Here is a 13,307-nt window from a genome sequence, read left to right on the forward strand (position 1 = left end):
GATATATATATATATATATGACAATATAGCCACTATCGTGCTGTATAGTAAACTACTGTATTTTTACTTTTTTTATCTTATTTTGTGTTAAATTGTTTTGTATTTTACAGTGAACATTTAAAATACTGTAAATGGAAATACGGCATCTTTACTGTAAAAATAATTCACAGTAACTCTCTGCCAATTATTGCCAGTAAGTTACTTTAAATTTGACATTAGAGTTGTTACAGTGTAATAAATGTAACTATATTGAAAGTGCGATAGGGCTTTGTGCCCGTATCAAATAAAAGAAACGTGATTTAATAAAAATAAGTATAATAAGGATAAATAAGTATGAATATGAAATGCATATCACCCCCGCTGTTAACAAGTAACATTTAACTATTACTTTCAGTACATGTGAAGTGAGCTACTTTTTGGTTTTACTTGTGCAGATTTTTATGCAATTTATTATAATAATATAATTGTACTTGGAGTTAATCAAAGCATTTTTACGTGAGATGAATATTTGCACTCTTTCCACCTCTGGACATCATAGCAGAACTTGCAGAGTTCACATCGAGGGCAAACGCTTGGGCGAGCGACAGAGAATGAAGAAAGAGCGAGAGTGTTTTAAGTTGATTTTTCGCTGACCCTCCAGGAACTTTCTCATATCTCGTCGACACACGCCCCACACCTATTCTCCATAGAACCCGACGATAATGCCGCCGTTATCTACTTCCGTGTGTTTAAGCCTTTGAGGGTTTAAGTACCCTTGGCTGAGGGCACAGCGATGCATTCCCATGAGGGAGAAGGGTTGAAAAAATGGCTGCCACAGTTCTGCTCAGATGAGACAAGAGAAGCATTTCCTTGGGGATATTTCCCTTCTCTACTCCGATGTGGCAGCAGGCAGCGTGAGGTACGAGAGACGAACCCCCGGAACTCCAATTAAAACAGTGCCAGGAATTCTTGCTGCTAGCCCAGCATACATTAACTTACACTATATTATAACACCTCTGGACTTATACTAGCATGTATATGTATGACTTCATGTGCCTTTAGGCACAGGCAGGTAAAATTAGTTTTCCATATACACCAACCAGGTTAAGGCTATGAAATTACATAACACATGTACAGCTTTTGACTCCATTAGAAGCCTGTACATACAGTCGGTCACTAATCAGATCCAACATTTCATATTTGATGACTTGTAAAATGTAAATGAAGAATTATGTAACATAATAAAGTCCAGGTAACCAGGACACATGCAATTTGTAATTGATTCCAGTCAGGGAACTGTGTTACATGCGTTGGCTAGTAGCAGCAGTGTACATCCCCAGCGGTGAGATGCAAGGCAAACAGGAGCTGGATACAACTTCAAAAGAATCAAGTGCTCGCTAATTTTCCCATATGTTTACTATGTTTTCTGCAAGGTGTCAGCCCTGCTGTCTTCCTCAGGCAAATGGCATTCAACAGTGGCTCAAGCACATACATAGGGCACAGACATGGTCAGCTGATCATGCATCAGCCAAGCTAATTAAGCTAATTACCCATGTGTATAACATACACACAATATACACAATATGCACACAGACAATGAAAAAATGTAAAAGAATGGAAAACTTGTTCACTAATGGTTTTATGTAGTGACTATGTCAAAGGTGGTACTTAGGCCCATCAAGGCATGGGCAATTAGTTCAAATGAGCTTGGCAGATGCATCAGCTGACCATGTCTGTGCCCTATGTATATGCTTGAGCCACTGTTGAATGCCATTTGCCTGAGGAAGACCCAGCAGGGTCAAAACCTTGCAGCACCATAAACATATGGGAGAATAAGCCGAGTGCAGGCACCTCATTCTTTTAAGTTACATACATAGGCTTCATTGCTACAGACTGTGAAGACAAATTTCCCCAGTGGACAATAAACTATCTATCTATCTATCTATCTATCTATGTTGTAGTCTACACCAGTTGTTCCTAAATTGTGGTCTGGGGACCCTTATGGCTGAGAAATGAATTTATTTTCACTGTAATTCCAATCATAAGTAACACATTGACAGAATGTATGACTATTTTGGTTACGGTTTCATACACCATCTGTCATCAAACTAAGAAAACAAGCAAAAATGTTATTATATGATAACAGCTGTGTTGCAATAGGATTTACACCAGTATTTTGAAGATTACAAAGTGCAACAATTTGAACAAGAACATAAAAACAGCCATCGTATTCTTTGTCCACAGTTTCTTAGCGGATCTCATTTAAAGCACAATATAGCCCCACTTGTTTCTTTCAATCTCCATGTTTCCTGCCACTCTTTCCTATTACCTATAAAATAATGCTTACAACAAGTTCAATAACTTGGAGTAGAATACAGTAACTGTATATATAAAAATGTAAACGTAGTAGCAGAAGATAAATAGTGTTATTTATCTCAAGCCAAGTCTGAACCACTGGACCTGCTGTGGACGAGTACTGGAAGTGATGCAGGGACTCTCTTTATACACTGTAAAGTATAATGTTAAACATCAAAGAGGCAAGAGGATTACTATTATGTAGGGTGTGATTAGGGGCAGAGGAGTCTGAAAGGTTAGAGATGTAACTGTGATTGAAAGGTCACTGGTTTGATCCTCAGAATGGTGAAAGTGAAAGACTACTGCTGAAGTGCCATCGAGCCAGCCAACTGGTCAGACTGTGGTTTGAGTGGAAAGGGTTGCCGTCATGAATCTGCTGAAAGCTTGGTCCTAATACATAAAGGCAACACTACCAAAGCGCCCATGAACCCAAAGACCTCCACTCTCACAAAAGGGTGTCCAATCACATGTATGGGAATTTCTTTTATCTGATGCCCCTATTAACAGGATGACAAAATGTCTTTTATATGATAGTTTTCTCATCCGCCACATAAGGTCAGGTCAAGTTTAGAAATAAAACGCAGTTAAGATGACGGAAAGATCATGGTCATGGTTAAAATAAATCAATGTTGACTGTTGCTAGGAAGCGTGAAATGAGCAAAGCAGCAGTCAACGAATGCTCCTTATTCTCCGACGCCTTTTTAACTTATCCATGTACCCTGACCTCTATAGTTCAGGGTCATTTTTTTGTTTTGTTTCTTTAAATCACCTGACTTTTATAGACTTAAGCCTGCGATGTATCAAGGTCCTCATGTTGTGTGAATTATTATTATTAGAGGTTTTGAGAACATGGCAAAGTAAAAATAAAAAAAAGTTCATACATTCATTTATACTGTCACTACCCAACATGAGTTGAGTGCAGATTTTAGTCTCGCATCTTCAGATTTAAACGGTTTACGACTTGGTGTCATACTGAAATTTGTGAAATCCATGAAACAAACTTTTCTCATTACAAACAATAACAGAAGCTGGAAAGCATTTCAAAAACTTAGCTATCTATGATTCTTAAATTGCTAATGTTAGCTCACAACACCATTCAAATGACAGCCACAGTTGTCTTTAACTGCTAGCTTGTAGCTTGTTTAAATTGGGTTTAGCTATCTATCGCTGTTTGATTGCTGACATTAGCTCAAAATGCCATTCAACTGACGACCTTTGCTGTGTTTGATGCTAACTTGTAGCCAGCAGTGAAAAAACTTTGTTAAGTCCGTTTTTACTGTATTGACATAACAGAAGTCTTTCGTTCGCATCTTTTATTCTACTTGTCGCAAAGTGACTCATGCGCAACTGAAATCTCCACACGACTCACATTGGGTAGGAACTATATTTTTGATTTTCCGATTTAAAGACATTTTGATTCTTTGCTGTTACAGTGTTGAAACACTGTATGGGCTTCAAAAACCTCCCAAATCAGTCAAATATAACCAGAGTACAAATATATACTACATAAGTAAAAGTATGGTTATTTTGATTAACTTTTACTTGCAAATTCACTTTTATTTTTCAGCAGATTCATTACTACTTTAAAAAAGTATGTGCATAAAAATCTACTTAAGTGAAAATAAAAAGTAGGTCATTTAAACCTTACTCTGATTTAAAGGTTTTGTACTTATATAATATCTTTTTTTATCTTAATTATGCTTATAATAATTATACTTATTTAATTAAATTGCAGTGTGTTGTGATTGGATGAACTTTTGGTTGTATTGACAGATATTTTGCCAAAGGAAGGACCCAAACAAAGTCAGAGACATTTTTTCTCATTTATCTACTTTTTTCACTCAGTAACCGATTTAATTTAAAATGTAGCAAAGTACAATACTTTAAATGAAAACATACTAAAGTAAAAGTAAAATTACAGATTTAATAAACTACTTTAAAAAACAGAAGCACACCAAAAAAAAACTCAATTACTCTAACCTACACACACACACACAAACACGCACACGCACATGCACACGCACACACACACGCATACAGACACAGACACAGACACAGACACACACACACACACACACACACACACACACACACACACACACACACACACGCAAACACAGAGTGCATCTTGTTGCCGGGGTATCTCACCGTCTATCTCACACAACTATCAGAACAATCCCCGTTCCCTAATTGGCCTATTAGTTTTGGCATTGGCCAAGGGGGCAGGTCCTGCAACCATTACTGCTTCACAACCTCTGACCGTAGCACTGTTTGACTAGCTGGCTAGCTAGCAGGCCGGAGCATAGTGGATATGACTAATAGTGGAGCAACCAAGCCATTAGCCAACTTCTACAATTATTGTCCAGACCCTTTCCACCTAATGACACACACCTTGCCCTGGGACCAATTACTCATTAATGTGCAGGGAAAGCCTGGCGGGCTGCATGAGCGTCTTTGATTAGCACTTTCTGCTGCCTTTCTGCTCAAAACATCCTGTCACATGGAGAATGCCTGCATGGCATCTGAGGCCATTTGTCAAAGAGCGTTAAAGACTTTATTTACAGCTCTGAGTCCAGTGCCAGTGACTGAGATGGTGGGGAATTCCAAAGAACGCGTATTAAGTGGCTGTGTCAATGATTTATATTTTTTTGGGACCGGGAGAAAGGTGTCAAATAATACTGGTGGGGTGCTTCTCACATCGAAAGCCCAAGCACAAGCTATTAAAATGAGTTATGGCATGAACACAACTCTCATTCAGTCTCAGTTATTGATTTTGGATCATTTTTGGGGGCAAGAGTGTATTTCATGGCTGGTGGAGGGAGGTGATGGCAAGGGGATGGCGGTCATGAATAAGAGCAACCTGACAAGATAAGAACAGGACAGGAGCAAAGAGAGGCAGAGTGGAATGGAATCAAATAAAGGTAAGTGGTGTAAAGACAAAGTTAACAGCATTAGTTGCACCACCAACAGAAGAAGATAAGGGCACATGTGAAGTTAATTCCTTTTTTTGTGTGTGCACAGACCAGAAAACAGACAACCGAGACACAGTGAGTTTTGTGTTTCAATTTTTCCACCTAATACTGTTTTAGAACGTTCTTGTGGCAGCAACAGAGGCAGTGATGTTTGCTGTTTCCTGTACGGTATTCTCACACCGCTTCCAACCATAGCTCAAAACACACTGACAAGTCAGACTCCCCGCAGGCTTGCTGCATTTTTTTGAGTGCCACCCATGCGGCATAGACCCGCGCTACCCCCATTCAAAGTGATTGGGAAGACCATCGGTTGGCTGGCGCAAATAGTCTGAACGCAGCTTTAAACTAAAATGATCCATTATGTGTCTTGATAAGCGAGAGGGTCTTTACGTCATCTGCCCAGTGTCCACCACTGTAAGACTGGCTGAAAACCTAATGTAGTATCAATAGATATATAGAGTATAGCAGGGCTTAAAGTCAAAATTTCTCATAGCATTAATTAGAGAATATTAATGTTTTGGACAGAAAATACATATAATATACATTCTTAAAGGCTTGACAAAAAAAAAAAATCCTGAACGTTTTGCTATGGAAATGTAATGGGGTCGAATCAAAAAGTCTTATTCTCTGGGAATAATATGTGTGTTGAGCATATTTTAATGACAATCTTCTGGGCAGATCTCATTTTGACCTGATGATTGCACTTGAGAAAGGATTCATCCTATGAGGATGATGGCTACCTACTTTATTTTGGCATGTACGTCAACTAAAATTGTTTAAACTTTCACTGTGAATGTAACAACAGGGGTCAGGGAGTCTGGAAAATCATTACGGATGATCCTCTAGGGACATATAATATTCATGCTAAATGAAATGGGTATCTGAAAGCTTTGAACAGATGCAATAAACATCAACGTCATCTGCATTGCCTTTAGTGGGGTAATATGACGTCAGTGTTTATGTATTAGATTGCAAAATTCATGACCATGACCGTATCACATTGTGTTATCTTGCTCAGTGGTAGCTATATTTCAGCAAGAATGAGCTATAAAAAAGAAAAATAACAGAGTAATGAGACAAATCCCGTAAATATTGCCGTTGAGCCCTGGTACAGATAGCAGATTTAGCTTTTTGTTTAGTCTCGGATGGGTGACCCTCTATTCTTCTCTTTTTTCTTACCCCCCCTTCTCAGTCTCTGACACCTATCTTCTCCCACTTTTCACTGTCGGATCAATATGCCCCCTAAGTGCTGTCTTAGTCTGTCTGACTAAAGGCATATTCCACATTTAAGTTCACTTCACATAGGAGTGGCTGTAACTCAATCTCCACATTACACCACTCCCTGATGATGCTCGGTGCCATTTCTCACAGCTCCTCTAATGTGGGCATGATGCCTCTCTGTGTGCACTCTAATACTGAGTCAGAAATGTCCTTTGTCATACGCACTTAAATAGATATATGTTACATTCCATTAGGGGTGGGAATCACCAGAGGCCTCACAATATGACATCATTGTGATACTTATATATACTTATATACATGAAACGATATAATTGCATATTATTTTAAACATATGGCAATATTCAAAAAGAATTACAATTTATGTAACTTCCTAAATTTGTAAAAATATTCAACTTCCCAATTACTAAAATGATATGTTCGTCGAGTAGTGGCGAGTAGAAAAACCTGACCAACACATATATGATAATAGATATATACTTGCCGTCAGTGTACGAATACAGTATTGCCATGGAAAATATAATACTCTGCTGTATTGATTTTGCCTCCCCCTCCACCCCTAAATTCCATGACCTTAACTCTTACCTAATCACCCATGTGGTAAATACTGTAGCTCAGACTTTTTCATTTCATATGGTACTGATGAGGGAATTTATAACCAATTGCAATATGGCCGCCATATGGGATGTGTCTTACAAAAACTATAAAGGTCTTGAGGCATTGATTGACCCTGAGTTTTTCAGCACGTGAGCATCATCCGGTATTTGCCTTCATGCAGTGGACCCCAGTGCATGCTGCTCACAGCTTTATTTAATCTGTTTGCTATCGTTGTCATTACTTTTGAATCCATACTCATTTTGTATCATCATATCCAGGCAGCACTAAAATGAGTAGTAGCATAAAAATAAATCCAACAATAGTAACGAGGGGAAATATTGATTTAGTCACAAATCTAAGTTACTTTTTAGAGGTTTCCATATCATTATATTGATTTGAGAATCAAAATTCTTAAGAGTAATTTATGAGGATTGTCACGGTCATTTATACTGTAATGAAATCAGATATGTGTGTATAAATGATTGACGACGAGGCTCCACTTCCTGCCACTGTACAAATATGAAGCCAAAATATACAGGATAAGGGCCCTGCCAACTTGGAGTTGTGGAGCCAGAGTTTGTGCTGTAGTGACCGGGACGTACCGCCCATACAACGGCCCGACCAAGCGCAAGTCAATCACAACTGGCAATCATGACGTTTCAGCCTGTTTTATATAGCATTAAAATAGCAAGATGACATTCTACCTTCTGGCCACATTTCAAGGTGTGCACAAAAACATCCAAAATGTCTTTACAGTCCAGGGTAAAACGTTGACCAACAAAAGGACACGCTCTGGATCATTACTGCTGTTCAGCTGGGATCTAGTGTCTTCCTCCTTTAGCTACTCCTTCAGCTATTGCCTTTCCATCGCTGTGCATCTTAAGTCAGTCAGCCGGCCTCTTTGATGTTATTTTGGGATCAATATGTTCTGGTAGCAGTGAGCCACACTTCTGCTGCTGCAGGCAGGGAGGGAGGGAGGGAGGTAAGGAAGCGTGCACCAGATTTCAAGCAACGACATATGAGGAAGCATTTCATCTCCGTTTTTCCTCAGGAAAATTCATGATGTCGGACGCCCTTCCTCATCAGAGTGTACACCGAGTATGGCGAGAACATTCATGGTGTTAACGAGCCGATGAATGCTACGGTGCTGTGTGTTTACACACTGGCACATGCATATTGTTTATACACAAATACTGAATGTTCACACACACATACTATATATGTATGTATATACTGTATGTGTATGTATATGTGTATGTGTATGTGCAGCAAAGCCCAAAAGTTTGGACAGACCTCATTCAATGCATTTCCTTATTTTCATGACTATTTACATCGCAGATTATCACTGAAGGCATCAAAACTATGATTTTTATAACCAATAAATGATCCTCTAGTCTAAATGACATATTGCCATGTGGAATGATGTACTTAACAAAAAAGTGTGAAATAACTGAAAACATGTCTTATATTCTAATTTCTTCAAAGTAGCCACCCTTGCTTTTTTGATAGCTTATAACTATGAATGCACACATATTGATGTATGTCCTTAAGTGTGAAATAACTGAAAACATGTCTTGCAGTACAGGCCAAATGTTTGGACACACCTTTTCATTCAATGTATTTTTTTTATTTTCATGACTATTTACATCGCAGATTATCACTGAAGGCATCAAAACTATGATTTTTATAACCAATAAATGATCCTCTAGTCTAAATGACATATTGCCATGTGGAATGATGTACTTAACAAAAAAGTGTGAAATAACTGAAAACATGTCTTATATTCTAATTTCTTCAAAGTAGCCACCCTTTGCTTTTTTGATAGCGCTGCAAACCCTTTGTGTTCTCTCAATGAGCTTCATGAGGTAGTCACCTGATATGGTTTTCACTTCACACGTGTGCCTTGTCAGGGTTAATTAGTGGAATTTCTTGCCTTGGTAATGGGGTTGGGACCATCAGTTGTGTTGTGCAGAAGTCAGGTTGATACACAGCCGACAGCCCTATTGGACTACTGTTAAAATTCATATCATGGCAAGAACCAATCAGCTAAGTAAAGAGAAACAAGTGGCCATCATTACTTTAAGAAATGACGGTCAGTCGGTCCAGAAAATTGCAAAAACATTGAATGTGCAATCGCCAAAACCATCAAGCCCTACAACGGAACTGGCTCACACGAGGACCGCCCCAGGAAAGGAAAACCAAGAGTCACCTCTGCTGCTGAGGATAAGTTCATCTGAGTCACTAGCCTTAGAAATCACAAGTTAACAGCAGCTCAGATTAGAGACCAGATGAATACCACAGAGTTCTAGCAGCTGACACATCTCTAGAACAACTGTTAAGAGGAGACTGCACGAAGCAGGCCTTCATGGTCAAATAGCAGCTAGGAAACCACTGCTAAGGAGAAGCAACAAGCAGACGAGATTTGTTTGGGCCAAGAAACAAGAGAGGGACATTAGACCAGTGGAAATCTGGGCTTTGGTCGGTTGAGATTTTTGGTTCCAACCGCCGTGTCTTTGTGCGATGGAGAAAAGGTGATAGATGGATTTTACTAGAAGAAAGTAGAATATAAGACATGTTTTTAGTTATTTCACATATTTTTGTTAATTACATAATTCCACTTTTAGTTTTGTAGCATCTAATTTGGCAATGGCTTGAATGCAACAGATGTTCATTACTATAAAAATGTTAAACTAAAGCTTTAATTATCAAAACACCTATGTTTTATATTATACTATGTGTAACAGGGTTTATATAATATGCCATTTCACTTGCCATTATTGTTAATTATTTTAATGTAGAATTATTGGCTCAAGTGGATTGTGGTACCTTTCTTAAGTGCCAGAATGTTAAATGAGCAGCATTATGCACTTTCTAGCTAGCCTCTGTGCTAACATAACATGCTATTCTTTAGTAGTGTGTGTAAGTTGCTGTGAGCCCATGGTATGACTTACCAGTACATACTCTGTTCCTGTTCAGGTACATATTTTCACATATTGTATTTGTTGGAATTTTTGTATGGCTCCTGTGTGTTCATTGCCAGTTGTGAGAGAAGTGCCTAAGTGTGCTGCGTGTAAGCTACTGTGAGCCAACTGTATGACTGAACAGTACATGCTCTGTTCCTATTCAGGTAATAAACAGGCCAATCGTGGCGTAAAGATCCACTAGTCTCCCGCTCGTCATTCTACACACAACGCAGAGTCAAAGACTTTCTCAAACCAGCCAATAATAGAAGTGTGACTGAGTGTGGTTACATACGGTTTATACTATTTGTCAATAAATGGCTTCATCTAGTAAAATCTGGAACAAAGGCAGCAACCTCAAAACAACACACCTGTGGCAGTATCAGCCTTAGCATCCTCACATTAGCTGAAGCTCAAGATGTGTTTGTACAAGAACCCCCCCCGACACACACACACACACACACACACACACACACACACACACACACACACACACACACACACTCCTTGATGCTATTACCTCAAGCCATAGTCCCTCAGCCACATTTCAATCTGCATTCATATTAGTGTCAAAGCTGCCGAGTTGCTTGCCGCCCCCATGAATAGCCATCACCAATCCATTTGGACTGGGTTATCATCAGCTGGCACCGGCCCCAAATCCCATTTCACCCCTTCTACAAGCTCTCTCTGTCCTATACACACTGTCATACACAAACATGAGCGTATCTGCTATTTGCAAAAATAAAATCATATTGAGATATATTCAGTATATAAATAAATACCTCCAGCAGGCCAACACATACTGCCACATTGGTTCAGTCAGTTCCGGTTTCACTCATCAATCATTAATGTCTCCAAAACCACATTTCTGCAGCTAAAGGTCACAAGCTACCGGCACGAAAAGTCTCTTCCGGGTCTTTCTTGCCTCTACAGATGATTTTCTATCCAGGTTGGAATGTGTGCCCTTTTTCAGGATTGTTGAGCATTAAATCCAAACTGTTACATCCACGATTTATCCACTTGATGTCCATAATTTATCACGTTTTTGCTCATGCTTTTTTAGCTCCATGCTGCTATTTCCGGTAGGCTAAATCCTAACCATGATGCATTGCATTTGTTTAGGGGAAGTGAAGTCACACAATATGCCTTATATGGCCTAGAGCGAGAGCAAAGAGTATAGAGTGAGAAAAGATAGAAATCCTCCTAGTCAAACTAGTCTAATGTGATCAAAGATAGCATATAGCGGTCAAGATAGATATCTACCGTTTTACAGAGGAGAATGGCGTCACTGGTCTGAGATTTGGCACTTATTTGGGCCATTGAAGAAATGTAAATAGTTTGTGCTTTATATGAGTTATAATGTTCATTGTGTTCATTTTTGCTTATAGGAGAACTGTTTACAAAAATACAAATACTTGTGTAGCATTGCTGTGGGTGTAATATCAATTAATATTAATTAATGTGACATTTTTATGTTAATTATTGGACTTTTAAAAAAATGTAGATATTTTGTCAACTGTATAAGTTATGATGTTTATTTCTTCACAGTGTGACTTCCAAGACATATGAGAAGTTTTTAAGAGAGGAGATTGGCTGAGCTTGTATTGCTCTGTGTGTGATATCAAGATATCAAGCACAAATATTCTAATAGCCCTAATAGAAAAAAAATGATGTTCATAGCTTGACTGTAGACAACATGGTTGATGTTTTACAAGCTTTTTTAGAAAATACAACCAGACGGACAAAAAATTTAAAATTGACCTTAGGTCTCTGAGATTGATCCATGTGTTAATGTCTGTTAGTGTCATTACACAAAGTCCACATCATTTTTTTCAAATCTATTTATTTGGGTGAGGAGTTACGACAAAATTAATTATTAATTGCTGAGCCTTATTTAGATATCAGTATCAAATATCTTCCATGAAAAATTCCTAAACAAATACTAAACAATCACCCTGGCAACAAAAAAAGCTCCTTTCTGACAGCTTGTTTCTCTGATAACTAGAGATCCAGACGTCTGATTAGTAAAATCCAGATAAAAAATATAAAGTTAAAACAAACAAGATCTAAGACGTGTATGATAAAAATGTGTCTTCAAACTGGAGAAAACAAAGTTCTTTCAGTGCAGTTCTTCTGAACTTTAAAAGCTTCTAGAAGACAAGCACAACGCTGGCGCACGCACAAAGGGGAAATGATGTCATCGAAAGGCAACCAAATGTAACGGGCCGTTATCTTGAATAAACCTTTACAATTTCTCAGTGTTTGATCTTTTTTGGAAACATTTGTGATAAGGCAAGTACACAACTCAACAAATATACATGGTTGATGTCCCACAGTGAATCATAAACATTTGTTGAGTTGCCCTGTATGGAAGTGTCTATGTAAATAATGTTTCCATACAAATGCATTCATGTTTTCTTACTTTAATGTGTGAGTTGTCTGCATATCAGGACACTTTGTTGACCTCACTGCATTGCTTGTATTTTAAGTTACATTCCAACCATGATCTTTCCCTCACATGAACCACACATCTCAGTTTAGTTGCAACATGTATTGCATATAGACTCTAAAGGAATACCTGATTGAAAAGAATGTTGGCAGTAGACATTTTGCATGTACATATTAAATAAAAGTTCTGTTTGAGATGTTGAAAAAAACAGAAACCAGGCCGCATAATATTTTCCAGAAATAAAAAAAAAAAACATTTTGATAAGGCAAATAGTTGCAGACTGTTTATCCATCCATGCATCTCTCTGCGTCTCAGTCTGTCTTCGCCGCTCTGTAAGCACGGTTTAGACTTTGCTGCTTGCCTGTTGCATAATAAACACTGCCTGGTTGGTTCACATGGGATCACAAGCCTCTGCATTAGCATTCTATACACACACACACATACATACACATACACACACACACACGCACACACATAAACAAGTGTGGCTGACAGCAGTGACATCACCAAGTTTGTCAACCTGAACACGCTCTCAGCCTTTCTACACAGAGCCGACTACAAACACCTCGATGCTTTCACCTCATCTGTAGATCCACCTCTGACTGAACTACCTAGATGTACACACACATTACAAATGGCTCTGCTCGCTAAAAGTTTGGAGTCCAAATTTCCAAAGTCATAGTGTAACGCTAGTATATGTTTGCGTTAACTATTACTACTTGTGATTACATATTAGTACTTTCGAGGCGTGGGTAG

At 38.5% G+C, this 13,307-nt stretch overlaps 1 protein-coding gene and 1 long non-coding RNA gene across 3 annotated transcripts in view; both read right to left on the reverse strand.

Annotated features, from left to right (window-relative positions):
* The window catches only part of LOC117943172 (receptor-type tyrosine-protein phosphatase gamma-like), a 455,813-nt gene that overhangs the window by 410,222 nt on the left and 32,284 nt on the right, over nt 1-13,307 (reverse strand). The window lies entirely within an intron of this gene.
* Nucleotides 11,074-13,307, reverse strand: part of LOC117943200 — a 10,742-nt gene continuing 8,508 nt past the window's right edge. The window contains exon 3 of the long non-coding RNA XR_004656312.1: nt 11,074-11,156. This is a non-coding gene — a long non-coding RNA (uncharacterized LOC117943200). The remainder of the gene's footprint in view (nt 11,157-13,307) is intronic.

This window comes from Etheostoma cragini, chromosome 4 (assembly GCF_013103735.1).
Source record: "Etheostoma cragini isolate CJK2018 chromosome 4, CSU_Ecrag_1.0, whole genome shotgun sequence".
Lineage (NCBI taxonomy): Eukaryota > Metazoa > Chordata > Actinopteri > Perciformes > Percidae > Etheostoma > Etheostoma cragini.